The following is a 27,654-nucleotide window of genomic DNA, read 5'->3' as shown; positions in this document are numbered from 1 at the left end:
GGGACCTGGGCCTTCTGCTTCCACTCTCATTCCTGAATGTTAAAGGGGCAGGGCCGGACCGGTAACAAGGGAAGGCTGGAGAAATAGCAGGGACGGATTTTCCTCCCGGAAACAGACATTTGCAGGCCTCCTAGAAGGAAAAATCTAGAAACAGTGGGATTGGGGAAAGAACGACCTGGCGGTTCTCATGTCTTGATGGGATCCCCGTTTGCCCTTGGGACACCACCATCTCTCACCTGCTTTATCGTCATAATCTTCTGACTGGATTTCCTGCCCCAAGATTTGCCCATTCCTGTCGGGCCCACTTCAGCCCAGGGTGATTGCTGCCAAGTGCTGCTGATCACTATATTCCCCAACTTAAATACCTTTACAGAGTTCCCCGTTGCCCTCGAGACAAAGGCCTGACACTGAACTTAGCTCTTGAGGCAATGGAGGTTCTGGCTTCCTGATTACCGTTCCAGCCCCATTTCTGACCACTTTCCACTCCCTTTCCCCCAGTCAGGGGTTTATGAGATTAATAAATGGATGAACAAGCTATTTCTAGAAATATCAGCAATATTATCAGAGTAAAAGGAACCATTATAATCTGAATGACGATGAAAACCTATTGTGCTCATGTATCACTTCAGATGGGGAAGTCAACTCTGTCCTGGAATCCAGGGAACCTGAATTCTTATGTTTGCTCAGCTACTAGATTTTTCGCATTATCTGCCATATGTTGCGTCCAGTCTCTGTTCCTTAATTTATAAAATAGGGCCAGTGAAGGAATGTTTTCTATACTCATATCTTTACCTTTATGAGCTACTTCAAAGATGAATCCAACAGAACAGGGAGAAGCACTTTACACTTCAAAGTATTACTAATGTATAACAAGATAGACGCCATGATACACACCATGAATTACCTTTAAAATCCTTTTCTGGGACACATAGAACTTGCACTTTATATATCATATAAGACAGTGGTCCCCAACCTTTTTGGCACCAGGGACTTGTTTTGTGGAAGACAGTTTTTCCACAGACCAGGGTGGAGGTGGGGAGAACGCTTTTGGGATGATTCAAGCACATTAGATTTATTATGCACTTATTATTATTACATTGCAATATATAGTGAAATATACAGTGCACCATAATGAAGAATCAGTGGGAGCCCTGATCTTGTTTTCCTGCAGCTACACGGTCGCAACTGGGGGTGATGGGAAGCAGTGAGAGATCATCAGGCATTATATTCTCCTAAGGAGCATCCAACCTAGATCCCTGGCAGGTGCAGTTCACAATAGGGTTTGCACTCCTATGAGCATCTAACACTGCTGCTGATCTGAAGGGAGGCAGAGCTCAGGCGGCAATGCAAACAATGGGGAGCGGCTGTAAATACAGATGAACTTTGCTTGCTTGCCTGCTGCTCACCTCCTGCTGTGCGGCTCAATTCCTAATAGGCCATGGACTGGTACCAATAGGTGGCCTGAGGGTTGGGATCCCCTGATATATGATACCTGAGGTTTATCTTTATATCAGGCATGGATTTAAAACACCCCACAGATTTGTTTTCTTATGGCTGCATTTGAGGAGCAGCCTGGCTTATAAGCCTTGACTACTTCTGCTCACCACCTGTACTTAATAGAGGGAGCCATGGGGGCCTGGAGAGAAGATGTAGAAGAAGATATTAGCTAAGGAACCCAGCTTGGATAAGGTAAAGATGGTTTTGACTTGAAACTTTAAGAATTAATGGCCACAGAGGAATTGGAATACCATGAAAAATATTAGAATGTGGAGTCATGGGCTGCTGTAGGTCATTGCTCACACCACCATCTTAAACACCTCATTTTCTCTGTCTTCAGTGCCCTTTCCCAATCTGGGGTGCTTCTCTCCCTTTCTTCCCCCAACCTCCCAACATGCATACATTTTTCACTTAGCTGACCCTTGGGAGATATAATACATGTTGCATGAATGAATAAAGAAATGAAAAACTTATGGATGGATGAAATGGGCACCATGGGCACGAAACCAGAAGATCTGAGTTCTTTCTTGGATCAGCACAACAACCTTGTGAAATAAGTGGGGCAAAAATTTATGGTGCCATTTTACAAGTGAGGAGACTGAGGTTCAGAAAGTTAAGTGACTTAGTTGAAGACACTTAACAAAGTGGCAGAACTGGCCCTTAACCCTTAGGATTTTTTTTTCCTCCCACAACATCATAATTCTTGAAGGCAAGAAAGTCTTAATTTCCACATTTTCAACTGAAAACAAGCCTTCTTTAAAGAAAAGAGTGTATACACACCTGTCTCCTTCACCACCTCCCTACCTAGGCATGTGATTGCAGAGGCAAGCCAGTATTCACAGGCTAATTTTACAGACAAGTCTAAATGGAAAGTGGCACCTGTTAGGAACATATTCAAGAAGAACTGGACCTCATGAAATTTCAGCCCACTTTTGCATACTCTTTTAGTGGAAGACTTCTGCAGAGTTCTCTGTGTATCAACAGAGTCTGTTTTCATGGCAGTGGAGGAACTGAAGGAGGAAAGAAAGAGAGAAATAATAGAGCATATTTTTTCAGAACTATTTCTCCAGAAACACTGAATAATTCAAAGGGCAAGGGCAATTCAGTGATCAGAAGTGCAGCAGTGAATGAGCTCTAAAAAATAGAACCACTCTTTAGGTCTCCAAGGGACAAGATAAATGAGAAACTTGGGGCATGAAAATGTTGATGTGAGCTCATACGCCTCACCTTTTTTGCTTGCACCGATTCACATCTGTTCCTATAGACTGAAGCTAGACTTCCTAGGTTTTGAACCCTGGCTCTACCACAAACTAGCTTTGTAATGATTCTTAACCTTAACTTTGCCTATTCCCATCTCATAAAATGGGGATAATAATAATTAATACCTCCCTTGTTGGATGTTGTGAGAATTAAGTGAATTCATTTATATGAATTCCCTTAGATTGGTGTCTAGCACATTGTTAATGGTATTGTCACTATCTTCATTACAGCTGCCTCTTGGTAATTGAAACAGAGCATATACTTTTAAGTTAGTTATTTTCAACGGGGTTTTTAAAAAGAGGGAAAGATTGGCCAGATCATCTGAGGTGCTTTTACACATTCTGGCTTTCCTCCCCCATTTTCCATTTCTACCCTCCTGGAAATTAAGACTGTTTAGGTCTGTGAGCTGGGCCTGGTGGCTCACATGTGTAATTCCAGCGACTTGGGAGGCTGAGGCTCTGAGAGGATCACTGAAGACAGGAGTTTGAGACCAGCCTAGGCAACATAAAGAGACACCCATCTCTAAAAAAAATTTTTTTTTTTGAAGTTAGCCAAGAGTAGTGACACATGCCTGCAATCCCAGCTATTCAGGAGGCAGAGGTAGAGGATTGCTTGAACCCAGGAGTTAAAGATTGCAGTGAGCCATGAGCGTGCCTCTTTACTCCAGCCTGGGCAACAGAATCAGACCCCAACTCTAAAAAAAAAAAAAGATAGGTCTGTGATGGGGCATGGGCATGTGTATTTAGAAAAGGCAAATATGGGCCGGGTGTGGTGGCTCACGCCTGTAATCCTAGCACTTTGGGAGGCCTGGGCAGGCAGATCACAAGATCAGGAGATCGAGACCATCCTGGCCATCATGGTGAAACTCCGTCTCTACTAATAATACAAAAATTAGCTGGGCGTGGTGGCACGTGCCTGTAATCCCAGCTACTCAGGAGGCTGAGACAGGAGAATCGCTTGAACCCGGGAGTTGGAGGTTGCAGTGAGCCAAGATTGCACCATTGCACTCCAGCCTGGTGACAAAGCGAGACTCTGTCTCAAAAAAAAAAAAGGAAAAGGCAAATCTGAAATGCTTTCTTTCATCTTACCCCTAAACCTAATACCCCACCAGAATCCCAGCTTGAAGAGATTTCTCTGGAGACTAAGAGGTATTTTTACTTTATGAGGATTACCAGTGTACTATAAGCTTGGGCAGGACATGCACATGTTATGAAGTCCATCTGCCTGTCTAAGAAGAGCTGTATTGAAACCACCTCAACTTGTGATTCCAGTTTCCTTTTGCATTATGGATATGCTGATGAGCTGCCTCAAACTTAGAGATGATATTATCATGATGGCACTCTCTGGGGAAAGCCCTAGTAATTTAAAGTTTGATAATATGCTATTGTGTGTGTTACTCTGTAACTGACTTTTTTTCCCACTTAATTATCTATGTGGATATCTTTCTAGGTTCATGCATATAGATCTAACTCATTCTTTTTTATAGCTGCATGATATTCCGTAACAGATATTTCCCATGCTTTCTCCAAACATTTCTTATTGCTAGAAATGCAGATTGTTTCCTACCAGATTTTTTTAACCATGGGGTATCATGTTGTAATAAACATGCTTGAACATATTTTCCTGTGTACTAGGTCATGCTTTTCTTTTCCCTTAGGATGGAATCACCAAAAAGTGTAATCATTAGGTCACTAGGTGTGCACGTTGTAATTTTAGAAAATATTGCCAGAGAGATTGAAACAATTCACCACTTCCCCTCCTCCAGCTTCTCCTGGGCGTGCCACATACACTGTGGGAAGGGGGAAGGCTGACCTAGGACACCTTCAGGTGGATGCTACAGTGAGTATGACAAGACTATGATTCATGGTTTCTGAAGTGTTTTGGATTTTATGGGTCAGCTAAAACCTCGTTTAATAACATGCTGTCTGCCCTTTGCTTAACATAACTGTATCCATGATGTGGCTGAATTAACCACCTACCATTGCACAGCCGTAAGTATCAACCCACCCTTCTTCCCTATTTCTAGTTTTGCATGATAACCTGCTTGAGAGAGAGAGGGAGTGGGTGGGAGTAGATGCTAAAAAAACTGCAGGGGTAGGAAAAGGAACTGTGGGAGGAGAATTCATGTACGCTGAACCCAAAGACCCTAGGAGAGATGACAGGGAGCAGGATAGAATCTATTTCCTTATGTCTCTCTCTGCTCAGAGACATTTTCAGCATAATAGCTGTTGACTTCTGTAACACTCTTCTGTAATCTTTTGCAAATCCAATAGACTCTGTGTTGTCACACTTCATCAGCTGTGTTATAATTCCCAATAACTACTACACAACTGATGTCCTATTCCTGAAAAGCTGGCCCAAAATAAATGGCTTCAGGGGGCTTAATGATAAATCAGAGGCATTCTGAATGGATTCTGAAAGTATTCTAAGTCAGGACAAATCCTCGCTGGAATCCAGTTTGGCTGTTTCATTACCAGTTCTATCTCCCGCATGCAAAAAGATGATAAACAACATTGTAAAGATGTAGATGAGATTGGCTTTTGTGACCTAATGTTTCTGGTGAAGAGAGAAGTACACATTGTTAAAACAGGAAAAATGCACAAAATCCACTGGCAATAGAATATTATAGCCTTCATTTTTGAACAAGAATCATTTGTGATTTTATTACCTCGGAAACAAAGACCTGGCTTCTTTTGCATTTTGTAGTGGTTTAATTAACCTTTAAGTGTGCACAGAGAGCTGGTACACCTACTCTACAAACTAAAAGCCACATGAGAAAAAAGTAGAAAGTTGCCAGATATTTCTTACCAACCAAGACCAAGATTCTGTAGGGTCATGTATCAGAGTTGTGAGAGCACAGTTTCCAGGACCAGGCTCTGCAGGATTCCAGCAAGTGAGTTAACCTTTCTATGCCTCAGTTTTTTCTTTTGGAAAACAGGCTAATGGCAATTTGGACATCATTTTTTTTAAGTGGCACTAAGAGCAACCAACAGACAACAAAATGGGAGAGGGTGTATGGACAAAGAAGGAAAATTTAAGAAATAAATCTACCCATAGTGATCATTAAGAACTGTTAGGATTTGGATATCATTTTAGTGGAATGAATGTCTATGTAGGATGCTGGAATTTACAGTATAGTGTAATCTTTCTGTTCGTGGTTTTTGGAGTTGGACAGACCTTGGTTCGAATCCTTCCTCTGCCATTTAGTAGCTGTGTGACCTCAGTTTCTTCATTCACCTTATGAGAATGAAATGGAGGACTTTATGTCACACAGTACATACCCAGTACATTGCAAGGGTGCAAGGCATGGCAGTTATGACTATTATTGCATTTAAACTGTTTTGGCTGCTATGTATTGACCCCTGTATCAGTTTCCTATTGCTGGTGTAACAAATTGCCACAACCTTGATGCCTTAGAACAACAGAAATGTATTCTCTCACAGTTATGGAGGCCAGAAATGTGAAATTAAAGTGTCAATAGAGCCATACTACTTGCAGAGGCTCTGGGGAAGAATCGGTCCCTTGCCTCTCCTAGCTTCTGCTGGAAGCGTTCCTTCCTGTTCTTTGGCCTGAGGCTGCATCACTCCAGTCTCTGTTTCTGCCTTCACATTGCTGTCTCCTTTGTGTGTTTAACTCCCCTCTGCCATTCTTTCATAAGGACACTTTTGATGGTATTTAGGGCCCACCCAGATAATTCAAGATGATCTTCTCATCTCAAGATTCTTAATTTAGATGTATCTGTGAAAACTTTACCATATAAAAGAATATTCACAGATTCTGAGGATTAGGGCCTGATATCTTTGGGGGCACCACTCAGCCCACTTCAACCCTTGCCAATGTGTCAGACTATGTGTCAGGCATGTCCAGGGATATCTGTCATTCCTAGTTGAGGAAGGGAGGAAACTGAAAGGAAAGCAACCATGATTTTATTTAACCAGAATGCTAAGAGTAAAAGACAATATTTGTCAGTAGAAAACAAAGTAATGATGTGTTTCTGTGCTACTGGATCATCATCTCAAACATCAGCAATGATGCTACATAGGTGATAATAGCATAGAGGTGGAGACCTTGGATTCTGGACCTAGATGGCCTGGGTCAAAAAACCAGGTGTGCCTTGTATTAGGTGTAACTTTGGAAATGCTTGATTTCTCTATGCCTCAGTTTCTTTATCTGTAAAATGAGTTAGCACCTATCTCAATGGGTGGCTACGAGGACTAAATGGGGCCTAGTTCACAGTAAACGCTATGTGAGTGTTAGCTGCTATCATACTTTTCTGTGCATACAGGTGGACAAAAGTCTGGGGACTGGGTTAAATACTTGCTACATTTCTGAAATAGAAATCTCCACTATCTGCTTCCATTCTTTTAATTTCATTAATTGCTTCTAAGAGCATTATGCAGACAACATTCTGCTTAATTAAGAATCATGGTGGCTGGGAGCAGTGGCCCATGCCTATAATCCCAGCACTTTGGGAGACTGAGGTGGGTGAGGAGATCAGGAGTTCGAGACCAGCCTGGCCAACATGGTGAAACCCAATCTCTACTAAAATCACAAAAATTAGCCAGGCATGGTGGCGAGCACCTATAATCTCACCTACTCAGGAGGCTGAGGTGGGAGAATCACTTGAACCCAAGAGGCAGAGGTTGCAATGAGCCAAGATGCACTCCAGCCTGGGCCACAGAGCAAGACTCTGTCTCAAAAAAAAGAAAAAAAAAATCATGGTTATGAGATATCCATTAGTTGAGATTTCTTGTGTAATTATGCACACTAAGAGCGTGCACTACATGGGTAGATATATGAACGGGCAGATACAACTTTTTAGGGACTGAAACTTATATAATATGGGGGCCCTCTTGATGAAAAGGAATACAAAATCACAAAAGCAAAATTAGGTAGAAAAGTGAATATTAGCTAGGCACAGTGGCTCAGGGCTGTAGTCTCAGCTACTCAGGAGGCTGAAACAGGAGGATTACTTGAGCCCAGGAATTCAAGTTCAGCCTGGGCAACATAACAAGACCTCATCTCTTAAAGACAAACAAAAAAAGTGAACATTTACTTAGAATGAGAAGTGAAAGCATAACAAATCACTTGTTCAATGATTTGAAAGGCAAAAGGTCATGAAAGGCAAATGAAATGGAGATTCCAGGGGCTGGCCTGTGCATACGTCCATGGTGTAGGTGGTTAAGAGCAGCATCTCCAGAGTGGTCTTGATGAGGTGGAGGACCTGATTCACAGGTCTCTCCCAGACCAAAGTCAATAAAGTTAAATCCATTCATCAATAAAGGAGATTTATTACATGTAAACTGAAGCAATTTCATTTGTTTTCTTTTTTTTTTAAGACTTCATAGATAAAAATATTTACAGATATGTCTGATCCTACATTCTAATTTGGGATCAGGAAAATACAGTTGTGTGTTTCCTCTTAATCATAACCTTCATCTAGAAAAGGATTCTTCTTCAGATCCTAGGTCTTACCTGGTTGGGGGAGGGAGCCTGGAAATGTGGGCCTGGGGTATCAGGTTAAGATTACAGTGCCTTTACTGTACAGCACACTTTGTTTTGATCTTCTTCTCTGTCTCTCCCATCTCTCTCATGTGTGTGAGTTTTCAGATGTTGTATGGCTGACAGAGAAAGTATGTGTGTAAGAAGATGTGTGGACAGTCCTGACCCTGTGGGCTTCTCACGGTTGTCTGGGCAGCTTGGAAGAGCTAGAGCTATTCTTTCGAGAAAGCATTGTCCTGCACAAGGACAGGGAAGGGTGCAAAGCTTATCTGTATCTTCCTCCCATTTCTTTTTCTCACTGTCTTCCTCACTTGTCCTTTTCTCCCTATACTGGAAGCCTACACAAATACTCACTAATTGAGATCTCTGAAAGATCCAAAAGCATGAATAGCTAAGGGTGGTAGAGTTTTGGCTACTGTAACAGGAAATGGGAAGTTCAATGTCGGGGGCTGTGGGATGGTCAGCTTCCGGGCACTTATCAAATGACTCAGGCTGTGCCTGCCCACTCAGCTTACTCACAAGGCCACTACTGCTCTTGGCAACAAGCTGACCCCTGTATTGGGCGGTGCAGCTGGCCAGCTCTGCCAGGCCCAGTGAGAGTGACATGCCCACGCCAGCCTGTTCACACCTCCTCCTCAGCCAGAAACTGTGGTGCGTAGAAGAGTGTTGTAGATTCCAGTGTAGGACATCATAGAACTAGCGCTTCCTGAAGCCAGGGTTCATCTAAATGGATCAGGGAGGTGCAGAAAGGTAGGAACAAAACTGACATCAGCCCCGTGATGGCAAATGAGACCCGATTCTGCTGAGTGACTCAGAGTTTCATCTTGTTAACAAATATATGTAGCAGCCATTTATTCAAGTGTTCATTCAATAAACAACTCTTAACATATGCCAGGCACTTTGCGGTGCAAAAGATATAAAGTTCACATTTTCACTTATAAAACATATGAATATATCAGAAATAATACAGTATAATGTGATAAATTCTGTAATGAAAGATAAATAAAACTTTAAGTAAGCCAAAAAATAGCAAAGATTAATTATGTGTATCTGTATGTGTGTGTAGGTTCTCATTCAAACCAGGGAAATGTGATTTTTTGTTTCTTAAGGACCTCAGTGTCTCCTGCCAGTGCAGCCCCTTTCCCAGTAAGAACCAGCTTTCCCCTCCCACCTTGCCATCAGGGCCACCTTCTTCTAGTGTATTTTGAATGAAAGGGGATCATCTTACATCCACTCCTGAGGTGAGATGGTCTGTGCTCCAGCCTTTTCTCCACGACAGCCTCTTCTTAGTGACCACTCACAGCTCCTGCGGTTACTGTCCTATCCCTCCTTCCCCTCACCAGACAGCATCTCATGTCTGTTCTTCCCCAAATATCCCCCCACACAAAGCTGCCATATGTAAAGACTTATGGGAGGGCTGAGGTTATGGAAGGGGTCACAAGATGATGCAGAAGGAAAACTATTTCGAATAAAAAATCAAATGCCACTGTTCTTTAAATGCCATAGCTATCCTCACCCCAATAAATATCTCACGGTCCTTCTTGAGCCCCTCACCTGCCACATGCGCATGACTCTCGTGTCTCTCACCAGAGACCACTGTTTGTTCCCAGCGATGCAGTCCCTGTGGTTTCTCTTTGTTTCCCTGAAGAAAACTCAAAATTCCCGTTACTTCATTCAGCAAAAGTTCAATAATTCTGTGTCCCAGCCTCTCCGGGTCAGACTCAGACCTTGTGTGCATAAATCATGGCCACACCTTGATGTCTTTTCCTTTGAGAAGCTTCTCCCCTAGATGCAGAACAGCAGCTGTCCTTTTGTTGTTGATGATGTTAAAGCATTTTGTTTTCATTTTTGTACACATGAGAGGTGGGATGAAATTAGTCTGTAGACCAGTCTCCTATGGAGTCCCCCATAACCAAGGAGGTATGGGGAATGATACAGAGCCCAGGGAAGGCAGGGTCCAGAGACCGAGGAGGTGTGGGGAATGATACAGAGCCCAGAGAAGGCAGGGTCCAGAGATGGATGACTGCTTGGGTTGAAGTTTTGCCTGTGAGTCAGGGAATGTGTTCTGACAGTCTTCTTGAATCCTACCAGTCTTAAGTAACATGGATTTGATGTTTTCTTTTTTACTTCAAACTTGTGGTTCTAAGCCATGAAAGGATCCAATGGCTACTGCGACATGGCAGTCTCCCAGTGTGATGTGGATGGCAGATGCTTATGTGTATCCCACCTCCTCGCCCACATGGCTTCATCTGTTTGCCAACTCAGCACGGCCAAGTAACCTGGTCACAGTGCTTCAGATAATTCAGAATGAGAATAAGCCAAAGGGAAAAAAAGCAAAGAAAAACTTTCTTTTGTGTCAATGACCTAGGCAATGTCGGGATTTTTTTTTTTTTTTTTTTTTTTAACTTAGATCATCCAGAATTTGGACTTGGGTCTTCTTTGAATGGTTTCTAGGGATTTTTTTTCCTCCTGTTTTGAGAAATCATTCTGGCCCATTTGAAGGGCTGTGATTTCAGCACCAGCTGGGTTCCCTATCTTGGTTAGGTGTCCACTCTTTCCTTTATGGCTGGCAATTGTCCCCTTCCCCAGCACACGGGAGGGAGGGGCTCTCCTCTGAGGCCACTGTCAGGTCTGGGCACGTTAGCTCCCTGGCTGCCTGCCTGGCAGACATTACTGCCACACAGGGCCAGGAGGACACTGGGTTGAGTGGGCAAGAATGCTGGTGGTGGTAGCACCTGTGCTGCAGTTCACCATCTGGGACAGAAAGGTGAGATGGAGCAGCCATGAGCAGATGGAGGGTGCACATTCATGGAGACTCAGTATGTGTCAAATATAGCCTCGTAAGGAAAGGGCACAGGGAGATACTGAAAGCAAGAAGTTTGTCACTCCTTTAAGAATCCAGAGGGAATTCTGCCATGGAGAAATGAATGCAAAGAAAGACTCCTAAACGGAAAGAGGCAATGAATCCAAAGCTGAGACCAATAGGCAGCGAACAACTTGCAACTCAAAGCCACCAGCCTTGCCTTCCAGCCCTCCCTGATCTCCCCTTTTCCTGAATACGTATCACATTTTCCATCTTTATCACTTGTCTTGGCATTTACATCATACCCTGTCTGACATTGTTTCCCAACTCTGGTCTCATGTGTATCCATTATGTCTTCACAGCTTAACTATGAACTCCTAGAGAGTGAGATCATGCATGACAACTGGCAAAAGGTATGGAGAAAACCAGTTTTTAAAACTCTTATGCTTACTATATGAGAAATGATACAATTTAGCCATTGCGTTGTAAGTTGAACTAAATTGAGTAATAGTTATCATAAAAAGCAAATTGGCGCTATAAAAAAACTATTCTCCACCTAATTTTTGGTCCAAAATTATTTTTAAGGTTTTTATAGGAAAAAGTTTTAAACATAAGCTAAAGCAGAGGGAACAGTATAACTAGCCCCTATATAAGCATCATCTAGAGTCCAGAAATTTTAATTGAATTTTTCACCACTTTTGCTTCATTCATCTCCCTTTTAACCCAGAGTCATTAAAAAAAAACTCTAATTATAAAACCCAGATATGTTATTTACCCCTGTATACTTCAGCATGCATCTTTTAAAAATGGGGACATTTTCTTTAATAACCATAATGCTTTCATCCACTTAATGAGCATCAACTTAATATCAACAGTAGTTCCTGGGTATCATCTGAACTTGTCAATTGTCCAGAGCATCATTGAAAAGAAGGCCTGTTACTCAGCTCTGTCACAAGGAGCCATGCTGGGAACTGACCTTGATTACACCTAAGGCCAATTCTTACTTGGTAGTAGTAGCAGAATCTGAGATTCATAATCACAAGCCCTTAGCTTCCTAATCTCTGGCCTGGCCATAGGACTGGCCTGGAGTCCAGCTTTCTGGAGAGAGGCTGGCAGGTTTCAGATAGCTGATGGTGTTTAGAGGGGTGTGTGTGTGTGTGTGTGTGTGCACCTAACCTAGGAGCCACCTTTGGGGGTATTAAGGTAGGAATAGATTTCAGGGATGAGGGATGGAATTCAGGTGTCTGTGAATTTAGATGGGAAAAAAATACCTCTGAAGTTTTTACTAACCTCTAATGGAAATTTTAAATCTTTTTCAACTATGATGATAGGCAGCAAACTGCAGAAGTAGTTGCAGTATCTGTGACTGTCACCAATAGAAAGAAAAGTATTTTAATATCACATCACATTATTGCAGGTATTGTCAAATATTGTGAATACTTATTAGTTTGAAATTCTGTTAATTCTTTTCTCACCTCTAGATCTGGTTGTGGAACATGTCAGCAAAGAAACACACGTTATTAGATCACAAACTTGTTTTTGTTTCTACAGCTCGGATAACTGTATTTCAGTATGCTTTGTTTCCTTTGTAATTCCATGTATTTTATTTTACACATTTTAAAACAATATTCTGAAAAGGAGTCTGTAAGCCTTTACCAGATGGCCAAGGAAATTCACAGCACAAAAGGCAAAGAACCCCTGGGATGGAGCCAGCCTGTGTGGAGATGCCCAGAAAACATCTCCAAGGATTGTTCCTTGATTAATTCATCAATTTCTTGAACATAATAACCAGGGGTGAGAAATTGGCCCCTATAAGGAGTCTCGGAAGTTGCAAGCGCCATGTGACAGCCTGTCTCCAAAATGACATTGCTCGTTGTGTTGGCATATGAGTCACAGACTTTGGCCAGCTCTTCTGAAAAGATGCTCCAAGTACTCCAGAGTACTATAAATATCCAAGGTATTAATAGAATTCCTCCCACCTCAAGGCTGCAGTTCCTCCCACTGCCTTCCCGCTGCATATTGGGCACATGTGGGGAGGACAGTTGGAAAAGCTCAGCTCACAGGCAGAAGCCTATGCGTTCTGTAGCCATGACACTGACTTGCCGTCCTGCGCCTGGGGAGAGGGAGAGAAAGCAATTTGTCTAAACTCCCTTTTCTGGAAAATGAAAGTGATGCTACTTGCCACCTACCTCACAGAGTTTGAAGTCAATCAGCACAGTTTATATGCGCAATCTTAGGAATATCACATTGTCATATCATAAAAAAGTTACAAAGCTCTGCTAAATGCAGAGGGTAAAATTGACCAGCTGTTGCCAGAATCACATAGACCCCTATTCTTTACCTGAAAATTCATCAATCTTGTTTGCTTCTCACTGTCTAATGACTACTGGCATTATGCAATGAACTGCATATAATTGCTTATACAGTATATAATTGCCTTATATGGTAACATATCTTTAAGTTTTCTAATCAAGATAAAAGATCCTTTACAGTTATTTTTGCTTCCTACGGCCACAGCAATTTATCAGCCCTTGAATTTCACATTCACATTTAGTGCGGCTTTTGGCAGGGTTATGTTAATAACAATCAAACATTAAAAACAGGCTGGTAACTGTTCACATTAGCCCTAAACCGAAGATGATCCAAATGTCCATCGACAGTAGAATGAATGAAATAATTTATAATACATCCTCACAAAGGCATACTATACAGCAATGAGAATAAATGAACTATTGGCTATTGGCAAGGCCGTGTATCAGTCTCACAAATACAAGGTTAAGGAAAAGAAGCCAGACAGTAAAGAGAACTCACTAAATTATTCAATTTATGTAGAGTTCACAAACAGGCAAAGTGAGCCTGGGGTGTTAGCAGTTAGAAGCAGAGGTTATCTGAGGAGAGGGAGCAGTGGCTGGAAGAAGATATGAGAGGATTTCTGGATGTTAGTAATAATTCTGTTTTTTGACTTGGGTGCTGGTTACTTGGATGTAGTCATTTTGTAAAACTTTATTGAGCTGTACACTTAAAATGTGTGCACTTTTCTGTGTGTATGTTAAACTTCAAAACAAAGATTTAAAATTGTTAACAAAGAGAAAAGAACAGGGTACAAAAAATTGTTTTCAAACACTCTTCTCCAATGTATATAGCTTCTTGGAGAACTGGTGATGTTTGAAAACAATGTTAAGAAATCTGAAATTCTTGGCCAGTGCAATGGCTCATGCCTCTAATCCCAGCACTTTGGGAATCTGAGGCGGGTGGATCACTTGAGGTCAGGAGTTCAAGATCAGCCTGACCAACATGGTGAAACCCCTTCTCTACAAAAATTAGCTGGACATGGTGGCAGGTGCCTGTAATCCCAACTTCTAGGGAGGCTGAGGCAGGTGAATCAGTTGAACCTGGGAGGCAGAGGTTGTAGTGAGAGGTTGCCACTGTACTCCAGCCTGGACGACAGAGTAAGACTGTCCCAAAAAAAAAAAAAAATCTGAAATTCTTAATTGGGATTTCTGGTAATATGAAAGTCACCAGAAAACCTACCCTGCTTTCTTTCCCTCCTTAGATTATAATCCTCTTGATTGACATATTTGTTAACCTTAGGGGGCAGATGTCATAAAACCAACCAGGATCTGTTCTAATGACTTGTTACAGTAGCCTTAAATAAAGGGAGCTATGATGAGGGCTGCCCTACTGAGAGCTTCACCCTGGGGGCTGGGTGATGATGTGGGTTTTGCTCTGACAAGGGCACTCAGCTAAGCCAGGGCAGTCGGGGCTTAGACCCGCTCTTGTTTGGCCCCTGCGATGTGTGCAGCATGGGACTGGGTCAGCGAGATGAAAGGGAACCTTCTTCTAATTGGTCAGCAGAGACGGCCTTTTTTCCCTAATTGGTAGGCCCAAAGTGGGTGCTGTTTTCTAAGCAGGGCTGCTTGTGTCTCCTACAGGGCCCTCCTTTTTTCATCACTTCCACTGCTGGGCCCGTGTTGGCCTGGAGCAGTGTCCCTGGCTCCTCCAAATGACTGCCTTCTATTTTCCTGCTTCTACATAGGAAGCCTCTGGGAACCACTTTCTTTCTCGTCCTTCTCCCTTCACTCACACAACACACTCCAGAGCACAGCCACAGCATAACCATAGGTTGTTTTTTTGCATTGTTGGGATACAATGCAGGAGCCCTGTTTAGGAGTCATTGAAACTCGGTTCCTATCCCAGTGCGTGGTGTTTAGGAGGAGCTTAATAAATATGTTTTCAATGAAGGAACTGCAGATTCTTCACACCTTTTTTGGCCTCTTGGGGTATTTGTTCTGAGTATCAGTGCGGTATAGTGGAAAGGGGGGATATCAGAATCAGAGCCCATGCCAGAATCCAGCAGATTGCCCTTTAGGCCCTGGGCAAATTACTTTCTTCCTATTTCAGTTCCTCATCTGAAATATGGGGATGATACATCTTCTTTGCAAGGGGCTGGGAAGGCTTACATAAGCAAAACGTATGTCGTTCCTTGAACAATGTTTGCACATTGCACTGCATGTTCTTCATTTACTCACTCATTCAATAAACATCCTATAAAGTTGGAATCAATGCCAGAAACCAGCCTGGCTGCAGTGACGCATAGAACATGGTTCCCACTCTCATTGAGTGCAGAATCCTGTGGGGGATATATTTGTGATCATTAAATGCAAATAAAAAGTTCTTGTGGGTCTTATAATAGAAATACGTGCAGGGTTATATACCTGTCTATCCATCATTTAGCTTTCTAAGCATCCATTCTTCTATCTATATATGTACATAATTCTTCTATCAGTATCTCATATGGTTTAGATCTGTGTCCCCACCCAAATCTCATGTTCAGTTGTTATCCCCAGTGTTGGAGGTGAGGCCTGGTAAGAGGTGATTGGATCGTGGGGGTAGTTTCTCGTGTATGATTTAGTACTATCCTCTTGGTACTGTTTTTGTGGTAATGAGTGAGTGACTGAGTGAGTTCTTGCATGAGCTGGTTGTTTCAAAGTGTATATCACCTCCCCTCTCTCTCTCTTGCTTCTGCTTCCACCATGTGAGATGCCTCATTCCCTCTTTGCCTTCCGCCATGATTGTAAGTTTCCTGAGGCCTCTCCAAAAGCAGAAGTGCTGTTCTTCCTGTACAGCTTGAAGAACCATGAGCCAATTAAACCTCTTTTCTTTATAAATTACCCAGTCTCAGATAATTCTTTACAGTAATGCAAGAACAGACTAATACAGTATATGTATATAATAAGTACTATATGTGTGTCTATTGTTATTATTAATATTGTTATAATTTTGTACATAGAAAGATGACTGCTATAAAAATACCTAAATATATAGATGTTTATATTATGATTATTTCTGGAGCGTAGGATTTGGGGTGGATTTTTGTTATGTTTTTCTTTAATATTTTCTATATTGTTTGAATTCTCTATCAACAGGTATCATTTTCAAAAAACATTGAAATACTAGAAGAGGGATGTGAACTTATTAAAATATAAAAATTTTGAAAACCTAATCAAAATGAAAAAATATTAAATGCCAAAACTGACATAAAGAATAGGACACTTGACTAAACCAACAGATTTTAGAGATGAAATGCAATCAATGACCTCTCCTCTCAAAAAATTGTAAGCCCAAACGGTTTTACAGGTGCGTTCTATCAAACTCTTGAGGAACAACAAATTCTAATCTGTATTCTAAATTATTCCAAAAGAGAAAGAGCAAAAGCTACTGAGTTCATTTTATGATATTGGCGCAATCAGATGGACATTTTACAACGATGGTGTTTTACGAAGAAAGAAAGAAAATTATAGCTCAATTTCTCATACTCAAGTAGATGAAAAATATCTTTTAAAATATTAGCTAATTGAACCCAATAGTATGTTTTAAAATAATACAGCTTGATTAATGAATGATTCCTTATTAGGGATTCTGCCAACAAAATTAAGAACATTAGTAAATTAAATTTTTTAAAATCTCACAATAATTTCAATTGATGCAGAAAAAGTACTTGATAAATTCTTTACTTATTTATGATAAAAACTCTTAGCAAAGAGTAGAAAAGGATTTCTTTAATTCCCCTAAGTGGATTTTGGTTACATTCCAAAACCTCCACAAACATTATAGTTAATGGAGAAAATTTAACTGCATTCCTGTGGAGACAAGCATTCTCACTGTGATAAGCCACTATATAACACAACCAATACTATACTGTTGGTAATCCTAGCCCACATTGAAGGAAAGAAAGATAAAAATGGTGACGGAAAGGAAGAAATTAACTGTCAGTGTTTGCAGATTTTATATCCATTTACTAGTAATAAACAATAGGATCAACAGCTAAACAATAAAAACTTGGTGGACATTTGATCAAACCATAAGAGCATTTCCAACAGCAAGCAAATATAAAATGTAACTTTTTTAAAAGCAAGATACCATTTACAATAACAACAACAACTAAAAATATCTGGTAATTAAACAAGAATACATAGAGCCCCCTTGAAAAAACTTAAATATTCTAATAACACAGAAAAAAACCTGAATGAATGAGAAATATTTCTTATTGCTACATGGGAAGATTTAATATCATAAAGATGTTAACCCTCTCCAAATGTATCTAGTAGGCACAGTGTAATTTCATCAAAATTCTAGTCTGAAATTCATCATAAATTTGTTCTAAAAATGTATGTAATGTTGGATCAGTAGAGCATTTCAAAACTTAAACAAAAACTTCAAAAAAGCCATGTGGTATAACATTGATTCTTGATATATACCAAAATTAAGTTTTTTTTATTATACAGAAAGACACATGACATGAATAAAGTTAGAAAGACATTTAAAAATAGAAACAGAGACTTATCATATTCAAACAGACAAAGGATTCCTATCTAGAATATACATGAAGAGACCAGATCAAAGAAGAAGTCAAATCAAACAAGGTAAAGAGAGTAACTTCATTTAGAGAAATGGGTAAAGTATATGAACAGGCAATTTACAAAGCAATAAACCCCCCAAAACGAACAAATCGTAAGTACTTCAGCAAATTAACATAATAATGAGATATAATTTTATACCTATTTGGAGAACATTAGCAAGCTGAATAACTCCATGTGCTGGGGGATGTGGGAAAACGTTCTGCTGATAGGAATAAGAACTTCGCACAGCCACGGGGAAGCACAATCTACTGCTCAGGCAAAGTAAGAATACCTATGTTCTATAAACTGGCAAGATTGGAAGGAGGGTAAAGAAACGAGAGGAGCTGAGAAAAGAATGAGGTTTCTGGCATAAGTGAGTAGGTAGATTCAGGTGGCTATACCTAAGATAGAGAATGGAGGATGAGGAGGAGCTGGTTTGGGGATAAAGATGATGTTTTCCCAAACACTGCATGTTCTCACTCATAGGTGGGAATTGAACAATGAGAACACAGGGACACAGGAAGGGGAACATCACACACTGGGGCCTGTTGTGGGGTGGGGGAGGGGGGAGGGATAGCATTAGGAGATATACCTAATGCTAAATGACGAGTTAATGGGTGCAGCACACCAACATGGCACATGTATACATATGTAACTAACCTGCACGTTGTACACATGTGCCCTAAAACTTAAAGTATAATTTAAAAAACCAAAACAAAAAAAACTGTAAAAAAAAAAAAAGATGATGTTTTCCATTTTGGACCTGTTAAGAATAATGCATTTATGGGACATGAATGGAAATAGTAGGTGCTCAATGAATATTAACTTATTTCCCATCAAATAAGTTTCCCTTTTCTTCTGTGTTTAAGAAAGACAGAAGCTTAATTTGTGATTTTCTCCAGTTTAAATTCATAGGTTAGAGACCAATGTTTCTATTATTATTCCTTCTCAATAATAAAAAATATATAACACTGATTTTCAGATTATCAAAATTTTAAAGCTGTAATTAGGAACTAATGGAGTAGATACTCCTATTTTTTCCAGGTCACCTGATGTCAACATTCTTGGGAATTTTTTTTTTAGAGAATACTGAAGAGATATCATTTCAGACTGTAAAGCTCATGTTTTCTACTGCCAGAAACCCAGATTTTAAATACCAGCTCTGTTAGCATGCTATAAAATTTTAGGCAGAATACTTTCAACAAATGGGCTAATAATAATTACCTTTCATAAATGTAATTAGAATGAGATAAAATCATATAAAATGCCAGACATAGAAAATGTGCCATAAAGGCTAGTTATTACCATAGGCCCTTACCTTCAATTATTACCTTATTAATTCTACATTTCACAGAGTAGTCTACACCAGCACTATCTAATAGGAATATAGTGCAGGCTACATATGTAATTTTAAATTTCTAGTAGCCATATTAAAAAAGTAAAAAGATATAGGTCAAATTGATTTTAATGATATATTGAATTTAATCCAGTATATACAAAATATTATCTTGTTAACATGTAATCAATATAGTTACTAATAAGATATTTTGCATTTTTTTCCATTCGGCTGTGGCTCATGTGCCACTGTGACCCAGCAGCCATATATTAGACTATTCTGTTTGGAATAGGTTTGGGATAAGGCAGAGAAGAAATATGTATAATTGCATACCCTTATGGCAACCACAAATTGGGTAAGACAAGAACTAATGATGTTTGGAAGAAATGAAAATATATGAAATTATTACCTTTTTTCTGCCATATCTAATGGCAAATAGAAATTTTTTGGTGAAAAAATAGAAACAGAAATTTTTACTGGGCAACAACTATATGCTACATGCTATACATGTGAAGCCTATATTTGTGTCAAGGAACCAGGAAGCTGGAATCCTCAGACTCCAGTTACTGTCGCTATAGTTAGGACTTCCTTGAGACTTAGAACTTTAAGTCCTAAAGAGCGTCCCAGGGAATAGACAAACATTGTGTCTAATTTATATTCTATACCATGCTTTTCAGCCAGGAACATAACTCCATGTTTTCTCACTCTCCAAGGGGATGATCCAGGCCCTCAAATTATGGGGAATATGGAGAAGTAAGCATGGAGAATGTGTGTGGCCTTGAATGAAGTGGGGATCAATTCACAAGCTCCATCTTTCATGCTCAGTTACTGGGGTGGGACACAGGCTGGCAATCAGGAGGCTGGCCAATAGTAAAGAATTCCACATCACCAGACTCCGTCCTTCCCACTCCTGATACTTTTGACATCTCCAGAGCAGTAGGCAATTCAGCCCTGCCAGTGTATCTTAGGTCAAAGGGAAAAAAACACAGAGCCTCAATGTGCGATTCCCAGCCTGAAAGGAACTAAGTGTCTTCTGATATACAACACTTGAGATTTTTTTTTTTTTTTAATGAAGGCATTAAACTGACCTTCTTTTGAAATGGGCTAGACAGGGTAAACAAGGAGAGATCTTGTTTTTCCTTCGTCCTGGAAAAATAACATTTCTCGCTTTCCAGCTCAGTACAGTTGACTGAATTGGAAAGGAATCTATTTTCTCTGGAAAGATTTATTTGCCCAACAGTTGTGTTTTTGTATATGTGTGTGTGTTGGCAAGATAGATAGATTTTCCAGAACAAGGGTCGTCTTGTTCACGGTTTAAAGGGGCCTAAGAGTTGACAAGGGAATTTAATGTTAGAGAAGGCTTTTGCAGACTTCAGCGTTATGTACAGATTCAGAAGCATCCTAAGTTGCCCTGGGCGCTAGGACAGGGAGGTGGTGGTGCTGAGGCAGTGACTGTGGCATTGCCCCACTTGCCAGAGAGCAGAGAGAAACATCTCTATCTCTTCACCTTTCTGAGTACAGTCTCAAGGCATGGGACCATTGGGATCCGTTAGGAAGCATCTATGTTTCTATTTTTCATATATAAAAATTGTTCCCCAAAAAAGTAAAATGATTTTTTAATAAAGCCATGTGGAAAAGCTAAGAGTAGAATTTTCTCCTCTCCCTGCAACCAGATTTCTTTTCCCACCTGGAGACACATGTTTTAGAATCAAGCAAAGAACAACATGTAAATCCCTCTGTGGCTGAATTAGAGAAAACACTGATAGATATTGTTAGAAGTCCCTGTTTTCTACCTCCTTCTTTTTTTCAGCTCCATAAAAGACTATCATCACATTGGAAATTTAAGAGCAAATATGTCCTACTTTATGGAAAATTGTTTTCACTACTTTTCATTTTCTTCCATTTCATTTCAAGCATTAATATAATATAAATTAAAATGGTATGTTTTGGGATATTTTCTTGAAAACATTTCTTTGAAGGTGAATTCAATCTACTCCTTGTCATAGAACACCAAAAATAAAATATATCTGAAGATGAGTTTCTTTCCCCTAATGTTTTTGTTTCCAAGTCACTACTTGCTAAGCTCAACTGACAGCTTGGCTGGATTTTGCACAAATGACTTTTCACTCAGCTGGTCTTTGCCTTGCCAGGCGTGGATGGCCAATGTAAAGGAAAGGGAAGGAAAGGTGTTTTTCCTTTTAGCATGAGCATTAAAACTTTTACCACATTTTCCATTGCCCAGTGTCTGTTTTCAAGAAAGCACAGGCCAGCAGAAACCAGAGGAGTCTGAGATTTCTCCTTTGTAAATGTTGGATCCCAGCCTCTTAGTGCATTTAATTTAGCAAAAATCCACATAATTAAATGAAAGGAAATATTTTTCTTTGATGGCAAATGGCTTCCCTGAGGAGAAGCCATCTGATGGCATCCACTCTGAAGTGTTGCTGGAAGATCTCACTGCCCCCGGGCACCATCCTTCAGGACCAGGCTGTCCGCATTCCCAGGGCTGGTAGGACTAGGGCTGAACAGCTTTCTACTTTGTAAGTGTACACTTTCATAAAGCATTTTTAACTTTTATAAAAACATTTTTATTGTGTGCCAAAGTCCATGTATTTGGCAAAACTGGAAATTTCACTAATTCCTATTGTGTTCTTTCTTCCCCCAGTAGGAAGCTGGTTGGGACTGAATCTGGGCAGAACGGCTGTCGCACTTGCTTTGAAGTTACGAGCACAGCAGCACCAGAACAATCAGCAGGCATCTCCGAAAGTTTCCAGGGCAGGGTGCGGGCATTTTCTTTTCAGTCTATTCTCCAAATATCTACCCCAGGCCTGGTGTTAAACAAATATTAATTGGAAATGCTGATCATGAGATCAAAGGAACAGAGGAAAGAAAAATGGCAGCTTGCTGCACATTAGCAAAACGTAAAACAGGGCAGACTTGGACCTAATTTTCAGTTACTGAAAATTGAAAATTGTTCTCGCAGGGCTCCCAGACAAGTCAAGCTTTGAGTCTGTCTCTGCCATGGTCCCTTCTCTGAGTCGTCTCCAGTGCTGCCACCTAAATTCTGCCCCTTTGTCCTTTGATCAGTGCTCTTTCTTTCCCACCCCCATAGTGCTGAGAGCCTTCCCAGGTAACCGCTTCTCTTGCCTCACTTTCTGTCTCCTCACCTCCAGTCAGTGGCCTCAAGGGTTGGAGAAAATTAAAAACAGCTTTCACACCAAGAAGCCCACAATCTCTAGAATGGAATATTAGTTAAGGGTTAATGAATCCTGCACCCTGGGTTTCTGAACAAAGGACAAGAGGCAGTTGCCTTGAGTTGTAAGAGAGAGAATTAAAATGGGATGTTGAAACTTGCTATGTAACTGTCAAGATTGGTTAATCTCAGAGATGCATTACTTATTCCAGTTGTGGACAATCTTAATGCCATCTAAGAAAACAGACTATCTCAGCAGCTGGCTTCAGAATTTCTCCTACCTTGATGAGCCAGCCTGATGCAAAGATTTGAGCAAAAAAGCCTAAGGAAAGTTATGGAAGGAAAAGATAGGACAAAGACAGGATTGACTTGCTCTGCATAAAAAAAGGAAAGTGTACTATTTTTTTACTAGTGAGAATCTGGGTAGAAGGGTGGGGAGATTGTTGAACCACATGGTACAGGCCCCAGTTGATGGAAAAAAATTATATAACATCAATTTTAAATTGTTTTAATTTGTTGGAATTGGTATCATATAAACCCCTTTATTTATCCAAGTCTTCAGCAAAGGATCTAAAGTACATACAAATCACAAAACAGAACAGATAAAGACGTGTGTGTGTGTGTGTGTGTGTAAATTAAGGGAAGGGATTGGATTTTTGACATCCAGATCCACATGATAGAGAAAGCCCACAGTGGACAACGTGGTGATACACATATTTATACATAGATTAAATATTTATGTGGAAATAATTGGAACTTGACCGGCAATATGTAAAACTACACCTTCCTTCTCCATCTAGAATCCAGGAGGAGAAAGGGGTGCAAGCACCCCTCAGATGGGAATATGAGGCAATTCATTTGAAACTCAAAGGACAGATTTTGGTTTTCTCTGAGACTTTGGTTAAATTAAGAGGGCATTTAGCAGAGAAGGGGAAGGTGCCTGGGCAGCCATTTATCTGACTTGGTTTGAATCTAGTATTATTCTTGGGAAAAAAGGCTATACCGATAGAATTATTAAACTTCTGTCCAGCACTTTGACTATATTAAAAGAGAAGTTGGCTTTTTTTCACAAAAATTTATGAATCACAGACATATGGAATCACCCAAAAATGTTAATGTTAGGAACCTACATTTGGTAAGGGTCGTAGAACTACAAATTCAGCCTCTGGAACCAACTGCATGAACTTGACCCCACTTACTTGTGTGTGGGGTCAAGTTCCTTAACCTCTCTATGTCCCAGTTTCTTCTTCTGTAAAATGAGAATAATCATAGTTTCTAGCTCACAAGGTCCTTGAGAAGATTAAGTAAATGTGCAAAAAGCATTTAGAATAGTTCTAGCACATTCAGAATCTGAATTATTACTCTCTTACCTTCCTACAAGAATCTGGGAAGGGGCCTGTATGCTAAGAAATGTAAGCACATTATCTCAATCCTCCCAACAATTAATTTTCTTAACAGTAGGGGCATTATTAATCCTGTTTTTTTTAACTAAGACCTGAGACCAAGGAAAATAAGTAACTTGCCTAAGGTCACACAACTGGCTAGAAGCAGATGTCTTTGTAGGTCACTGGTTATGTAATTTACACAATAAAATTACACTTACTGATTAAAGCCCACACAGGGAATAGTGCAATATCTTTTACAGTATTTAAATAGAAAAGGAAAACCAAACAGGAAATGGCTATGCTAACTGCATTAGCTCAGCGACATACCATTTTAAATGGGAAAGTGTGAAATGAAATGAAATGGTTACAGTTAATCTCTGAGCAGAAAGTCCACAGAGTAAGTAGTGTAATCGAGCTGACACATGTGAGGAAGCCTGCATATCTCTCAATTTGTGTTCTGTTACTGCTTGAACTTTTCAAAACAATATTAAGGGTGGATGTAGCCAACATCTCAAATATTAAACATATTTGTATTAGTTGAAAGAGAAACAACTTTTCTCCTTAAAGCTATGTTTAAAGCAAAAGTTCCTTTTTTTCTCTTAACCACTTTGAGCAAGGCTGGTTTACTGGAAGTCAGCTTTGATGTCCCCCTTGTGGTTTACAGGCTGCTGTTGGTAACAGTTCTAGGGGTGGGTGGAGAGGTGGGAGAGAATGCTCTTCATTGAGTACCTCCTGTTGTCACCACCGTGCTAGACATTTGGCATCCATCCTCTTTCCCAATTCCCACAGCCAACTTCTGCTGACGTGGTTTAGCACACAGCCCTGTTCCAGGTGCATAGGAGATCTTGCTGCTGAGCAAGTGTAGAAAACAGTACATGATTAACACTGAAGGCACAGTTAGAACATGATCAGGCCAAAATCTTTTCCTCTCTTGTTTTTCTCTGGAAGAGTAGGGAGCCAGACTACATAGCCTAGAGCTTCCCAGGTTGTGTTCCCCACAGGGATGAGTTACAGACGTATGGAGAGAAAAATGTCTCTCACCCCTCAGGGTGGCTGGGCCAGGCTTGTAACTACCCAGTCCCCAAGGACCAATGGCCTCCGTCCATTACTCCAGTGTGCCTTACAGATACACCATGTGGGTCCTGTGAGCGCACACACTGCCAGGGGAAATGGCATCATTTGGATTTGACATCCTGTCTGTGGGCATAGCAGGAAAAGCCAGAACCTAGAGTCAGGAGCTGTATCCCAAACCCATCCCTTACACCTGTGTGTCTTTGAGCAAATCTTCCAAACTTTCACTGCTTCTGCTTCCTTGGGGATTTTTCTTCTTCGTCTCCTTTTTTGTTTTATTTGGTTTTACACTGGCTTATTTAGGGTTATGCAAAAGCTGTGATTTGAGGTTTCCAGGCCCTTTCTGACCTTGGCCAGAGCAGCTCCCTTCGGTTTCTTTTACATACTGGGATAGCTGAGGGGCCTCCCCTGGAGAAAGGATTCCACAGCTGTACTGCCACTGGGCTAGTGACATCCATGCCCCCTTTCAATGCTCACCTCCTCTGAGTCTGTGAAAAACTGTTTCCTATCACTCTGTAAAAAGTAAGTGCATCAGTGCACTTTAGGCCAAAACTTTTTCATTCTTAAAACAGATTGTTTTTCTAATCTGGTAACTTGATCATTTGGTTTTCTGAGAAAGTAAAGCCTCTAGGTGAGGTAAAGGCTTTAACGATGTGGGTGTAAAGTCACCCAGTGGACAGTGAATACCTTCACTCCTCCTGGAAGATTGTGAATGTCTTTTGGGAGCATAGAATGCCATCAATTTTATCTTCAGGTGGCTTGTTTCTCCCCCTCCCTGTTAGATATTATGTGAGTGTGAGCTAATTTTAGAAAAATACAATCTGCAGGATTTGTGCTGTTCATTTCTTAACCCAACAAATAATTGCTAATGGTGACCATTCACTGCTTGCCCAGCAGTCTAGGTTTGACTTGTTGTGGGTCAGGTGATCTCTGCTGACTCTTGCTAACACTCTCTTTCACTCTGCATAGTGGGAACCTCCTCTCTGCTCCTCCTCCAGCTGGGTTAGTAGAGATTCACAAATGATTCCTCTTATTCAAAACAGAGAACTAGGTCAAAACAACCTCCCAGAATCTCTGTTTCTGAACCTTAAGGCGGTTAGTAGTAAATAAAGGAGGGTGGGACGTGAACGAATTATAAGATTCAGAATCAAACCCTCTAGCTCAGCCCTGATTCAATCTTGGATATTAATTTGTAGAAGATTCTGAATTCATGCTTTATCCTCTGCTTTTGTGTAACTGTAGTTTATACCAATTTGATATTGTACATTAAGATTTTTGTCATTGGCATGCATCTTGACCGCTGCAGAATGTTGCTTGCTGGGTCAGAGATTAGTCTTTGAGGCAAGATTTAACTTGATGAATGAAGATAACTTTTAGGTTCAAGGCTCCTCCTTCATCATTCACAAGCATGATTTATTCACTTGTTTCCACACACTGGCTTCTGTCTCCCTCTGGAAAACTGGAAAGAAGGGTCTTGTTTATATAAGGTGGTTGTAAAATGAATCCATCCCTACAAGGCCTTCTCCTGTGCCACAGGAAGGACTCCCAGACATGCTCTGCACCCTATAAACACACCCTTTCATCCACACTTGGCACACCTTCTCCATTTATAGGTGCTGAGCTCCCTTACTCTATTCTGACCTGGTAATGCTTCTTTCTTCATTTGAAAACTTGATGTGGTTTCTGGAGTCCGTTCTCTCTTAATCTCCAGCCAGAACATGGTAAGGTCCCATTTAAACACAATATCTTCCAAAACCTTCACTGACCCCTAGGTAGAAATACACTCTCCTTCCTGTTAGTGCCTATGCTATTTATCCATCTCCTCTCTCCTTGCATGTATCACTTTTTACCTTAAAATACAGTAATTTGTTTAGTGCATGTAGCACTCCCATTATTACTATAAACTCCTGAAAAGCAGGAGCTCTGCATCTCCATCAGGACTGGGACTAGTGTGAGGCCACTGAGGTGTTTACCTCAGACACAAAATTTAAAAGGGCCCTCCAAAGTCAAAATAAATAATATTTTAATGGGACACTCTAAAAAATGAGTGCAAAATCTGTGATGAACTATATGTCAACAGTGTGAATAAAGACAGGATCAATATTTTTCCTTCTACTTTCTCTTTTCCTTTCAATTTTCTCCTTTTGCCTCAGGCACTAGTATGGCCTGGGATAGCACTGTTACTGATTCTGTCTTTATTACAAATTTTTCTTTTGCATTACTTTTGACTTCTTGAAATATTGCATTAAGGTATTATTTATCTTGATTCCTGTTTTTTTGTGTGTGTCCCCTTAAATGATGCCCCTGGGATGAGTGCCCCACTTGCCTTGCCCTGGGCCTGGCTCTGATCACTACAGCTACTAGCACAGATCTTTGTCTGTCAATATGCACTCAATCAGTATTTCATGAATGAATGAATGAATGACTGCAAGCAGAGATAATTTCAGGTGCTTTTGTCTTTTCTTTTTTTCTAAAAGCAAAATTACATCTAACACACAACCCAGCATCTACCAGAACAGAGACAGGCAACAGTGAGGAAAGTTACAGTGGTCTCAGGTGGCTGTCTGGGGTCCCAGTCAGCACTGCTCCTGCCAATTAAAATTATTTGTCCTGGGCTTCTTTCACTGTCACAAAGCACCCTCTCCAGTCTTGCTTGATTTCATAAGCAAACAGTTCTCAAGGAGTTAAATAGCCGCAGAGGTACAGAATTA

General features: G+C 40.6%; 2 long non-coding RNA genes across 3 annotated transcripts in view; one reads left to right on the top strand and one right to left on the bottom strand.

Moving 5' to 3' along the window:
* The window catches only part of LOC129011740 (uncharacterized), a 52,034-nt gene that overhangs the window by 5,832 nt on the left and 18,548 nt on the right, over positions 1 to 27,654 (top strand). For both annotated transcript variants that reach the window (XR_008493417.2, XR_008493416.2), the window contains exons 2-3: positions 11,425 to 11,475; positions 21,960 to 22,074. This is a non-coding gene — a long non-coding RNA (uncharacterized LOC129011740). The remainder of the gene's footprint in view (positions 1 to 11,424; positions 11,476 to 21,959; positions 22,075 to 27,654) is intronic.
* Positions 1 to 27,654, bottom strand: part of LOC129011741 (uncharacterized) — a 42,390-nt gene that overhangs the window by 12,171 nt on the left and 2,565 nt on the right. The gene's annotated exons all lie outside the window — the stretch shown is intronic.

Source organism: Pongo pygmaeus, chromosome 14, assembly GCF_028885625.2.
Source record: "Pongo pygmaeus isolate AG05252 chromosome 14, NHGRI_mPonPyg2-v2.0_pri, whole genome shotgun sequence".
NCBI classification, from domain to species: Eukaryota; Metazoa; Chordata; class Mammalia; order Primates; family Hominidae; genus Pongo; species Pongo pygmaeus.
Note: the sequence above shows the minus strand (reverse complement) of the source record. Positions and strands in the feature narration are given on the sequence as shown.